General features: G+C 44.7%; 1 pseudogene; it reads right to left on the bottom strand.

Moving 5' to 3' along the window:
• Positions 1–2664: 2664 nt before the first annotated feature.
• Positions 2665–3917, bottom strand: LOC120864456 (annotated as a pseudogene).
• Between the last annotated feature and the right edge of the window lie 570 nt (positions 3918–4487).

Genomic DNA, 4487 nt, shown 5'->3' on the forward strand with positions numbered 1-4487 from the left:
CTGTAAAATAGAAAAGGAAATGAACCTGAGCTCTCACTGTTGATATCATATTTAAGTTTATTAAAAACTTTAAACTTTCATGATAGTGAATGTGGATGATTCTCTATAAAAGTGAAGTTCAGTTAAAGTGCATTAAGGTAGGCATAATTAACTATTGATAAATTCAATGTAGATGATTACTCGGTCTTCTGAATAATTAAGGACATACTTCAGGGCATGCAATTCCTTTTAATGCTAAGACTAATCCTATAGTCCTGTGGTATTGTTCTTGGTGTTTCTCTATCATCAATGTAATAATTACCTTGTGGTGATAAAAAACCTGCATAACATACTGATACTTCCTAGCATAGAGAAGTTTTAGAGGTTGCATTCTTTTTCAGGCCATATGACAACTTAGAGAAATCTGGGGAATTGGAAAAATATTTAAAATTTTAGTGAGAAGATTCTCAAAAGTAGAAGACCTGTTATTTTAAATGGAGAATTGCTCAGAATGAGAAATGAAACATGATTCCCCCGCACAACCTAGAAGAGCTGGAATGACTTTCTTTTAGTTCAGTTCAGTTGCTCAGTCCTGTCCGACGCTTTGTGACTCTTTGCTGCATGGACTGTAGCATGCCAGGCTTCCTTGTCCTTTACCAGCTCCCAGAGTTTGCTCAAACTCATGTCCATCAAGTCAGTGATGCCATCCAGCCATCTCATCTTCTGTCGTCCCCTTCTCCTCCTGCCTTCAATCTTTCCCAGCCTCAGGGTCTTTTACAGTGAGTCGTTTCTTCACATCAGGTAGCCAAAGTATTGGAAGTTCAGCTTCAGCGCCAGTCCTTCCAGTGTATATTCAGAACTGATTTCCTTTAGGATTGACTAGTTAAAGTCCAAGGGACTCTAACACCACAGTTGAAAAGCATCAATTCTTTGGCTCTTAGCTTTCTTTATGGGCCAACTCTCACATCCATACCTGACTACTGGAAAAACTATAGCTTTGACTAGATGGACCTTTGTCGGCAAAGTAATGTCTCTGCTTTTTAATATGCTGTCTAGGTGCCCAAGAAATAAAGTCTGTCACTGTTTCCATTGTTTTCCCATTGATTTGCCATGAAGTGATGAGACCGGATGCCATGATCTTTGTTTTTTGAATGTTGACTTTTTTTGTTTTTTGCTGGGAGGGGGGTGCAGTGTTTAAAAATTGTTTTATTTCGGAAAAGTGCATCCTACAAAAGGGCAGCTGCAAAATGCAGAGACCTCTGCAACAATTACGTTTTTTTTTTTTTCTGAAAGTGAGTGATATCTGAGGCATCACAGCAGTAGATGGACACACTCAGGGCACCTCCAAGTTATTTTTGGGAAATAGAGCAACAAAACACAATGCTAAAATTTCTGATTGAAGAATTCTTCTAACAATTTAACATTAGCTTTTTGCTTATCATCTGGATTACCACCCTCTGTTTCCCCCTTTAGCGGAAAAGCCTGACTTTACTGCCAAAAAATGACTCCACTACAGGAAACTCCTTAGAAGATAGTTTTGAATCACACTATCTAACTGCAAACTTGGGGATGGAATGAGGCAAATACCCACAAAAAAGGAAGCGAAAACCTGACAAATGCTTAAAATGAGGACAAAGATTGGTCAAAAAGTGCCTGGACCGAGAAGTCCAGGAGATCAAACGTTAAACACAACTGTGGACCCAAGTTAGGTTGTGTTAATACATGGGATAACCAGATAGTTTGCACTTCTATGGCTAAGCCCATTTCTGTTTATACAGACAGAGCTAGCACTGCTCTGTTAACAGCTACCAATAAACTGCTTTGTCCTTTAAGACCTATTTGCCACACGAGGCTGAAACCACTAAACCGAGTTTTTGCACTAAGGCTACAAACATTGCGTCTATGCAGGGATGGGAAGCTTGTCACACACTCGCACTCACACATCCCAAGTCCATCAGCCTTGGGGAGTCAGCTTCCAGCTCTGCATCGTTTCCTTCCACTCTCATCTTTTTATATGTGTTCTCTCACAATTTTCCTATCACGCTAAAGTCGGTAAAAATCTCAAATACATTCACACCTGGTTCTGGTTACCCAGTAGTATTACTTGTGTGCAATAAAACAAGAGACTAAAACTACAGGATGAGTGCACAGGGCGGGGATGACAGGACAGGGACCAGGCGGAACGTATAGGTGTAAAGCAGATTTTACCAGAAACCAAGTACCCACTGCCCAAGTCTAGAGCAGAAGGCGGCTACTTGTTACAGTTCAGATGCTTCTCCCATCACCCTGATTCCTGGACCCCCAAAGCAGGGACAAGTGCTGTAACTTCTGAACCCAGGGTCCTCAAAAATGAACCCTGGAAATCCAGATACGCTCCCCTCGAACTGGGTAGATCTGGTGGAAAACACGACTGCAACAAACCTACCTAACTGTCTGATAGTTAAATTCATGTTACAGAAAAACTGACTTTCAGATTTATTTTTGTAACTTTTTTAAACAGAGAAAACAACATACTCCTTGGGGAAAGGTGAAGGATTGAGAAGACAGGCCCTGGGTAAAAATGACTAGGAGAGCACCTGGAGTTGAGAGGCCCGTCTAGGAGAGCGGCGGGGACGCCTGCCGCGTCCCGAGGCCTGCTGCCGTCTGAGGTTTGGCAGACCACAGTTCACGTGCCCCGCCGAGTTGCTATGCATCCAAGTCATAAAAATCTTCCAGCTCATCGTGAAACGAGTCCCACTCATCTTCAGAGTCTGCCAGGTCGGTGTCCCCACCTGCAGCCAAAAGCATAAGCAACATCTCGCCCAGCTCAAAGGTGACAACTTCCTCTTTGTTGTCAAAAGGGTTGTCGTTCTCCGGTTCCTCAGTGAGCTTCCAGAAGTGGTTCCTTCGTTGGGCCGGATATCTGCTTGATGTTCCCATTTTCTGTTCTGTGGCTCTGCTACGGCCATCAGGGTATGCATGCTTGTAAAAACAGTTCCCTCCAAACGGGCAGCTCCCACGGCCTTCATCAGAATACCTGCACGCCTTGTTGCTCATTGCCTCCTTGTATTTCTGAATGAGTTTCTGCTTCTCTTCTTTCTCCTCCGCCCAGTACTCACTTGGAATGACCAAGTTAGATGTGATCAGGCGTTCTGGACAGGACCTTATGATCTTGCTCTCAGGTTGCTTAGCATTCCTCCACTTGCGAATACACTTGAGACAGCAGTTGGAGAGGATCCCGAAGCAGACTCACTGGGGTGGGCTTTCTTGTAGACCACCTCCATGCAGATGCCGCACACCATGTCCTTGCTGTGCTGCTCCACGAACAAGAGCTCCATGTCCTTCTCGTGGCCCTCAATGCAGGATTTTATGTGCTGTGACCTCTGGGCAGCATGCAGGGGATGGAGGACCTGCAGCCGGCACGTGTCACAGGCGTCTCCGTGCAGGCATGCACAGTTCTCTCCGTAGCGGCACTCCCCGACCGCGGCATAGGGGCAGAGCTGCTGCTTGGTCTCCGCCGCACTTGGCTCCTGCTCTGCATCTTCCTGGGTCACTGAGCCCTGCAGCGGGGCTTCTGCGGAGGAAAGGGCAATCTGGCCACAGTAGGGCTGCCCCGGAACACACTCAGTGGCATTCACTCAGTCTTCTGAACCGGCTCCTACAGTTGCAAAGGTTGAATTTCTTGACTCATCTTCACCCATGTTCATTTCAGCAGTCGGTCCAACTGATGCGAGACTCGTGGAAGCAGCAAGGGCTGACTTTACAGTTAGATCGGTAGCAGTTGCTTCTTCCTGTTTCAGTGGCTTGCTATGTTTGTATCTGCAGCGGTCTCTGTAAATACAGTACCCTCCCTGAAAATACTTGCACACTACACCATATAGACTGTCAGAGAGGCCGTGTGAATAGTGACAGTTATCTCCTTCCTTACAAAGCCCATGCATGAAATACCTCTTAGTGTCCTTCCTCTCCATAGAGCCCAAACTCTATCTGCTTGCTGACGACAGGCCAATAAACTGAGAGATGAGGTTTAGAGGCCAGGAATAGGAAAGTATCACCAGTGGACCTAGGTAATAGCAGGCTAGGTCTCTGAAACATCATCGTCTAATGTTGAGTTTTAAGTCAGCTTTTTCACTCTCGTCTTTCATTTTCATCAAGAGGCTCTTTAGTTCCTCTTTACTTTCTGCCGTAAGGGTGTTGTCATCTACATATCTGAGGTTATTGACAGTTTTCCCGGCAATCTTGATTCCAGCTTGTGCTTCATCCAGCCCTGCATTTCGCATGATGTCCTCTGCATATATGTTATATAAGCAGGGTGACAATATACAGCCATGACAAAACATGGTCCACTGGAGCAGGCCATAGCAAACCACTTCAGTATTCTTGCCTTGAGAACCCCATGAACAATGTCATTTTCTTTAGCAGAGATGAAAAATAAATGGATGTCTTTGTCTCTGAATTATAATTCTCTTAACCTAACTGTTGTGTCAGAGTTAATGTGTAATCTACACAGATATTCTTCCCATGGGATC

The sequence above is a fragment of the Oryx dammah genome, unplaced genomic scaffold (assembly GCF_014754425.2).
Source record: "Oryx dammah isolate SB20612 unplaced genomic scaffold, SCBI_Odam_1.1 HiC_scaffold_5, whole genome shotgun sequence".
Lineage (NCBI taxonomy): Eukaryota > Metazoa > Chordata > Mammalia > Artiodactyla > Bovidae > Oryx > Oryx dammah.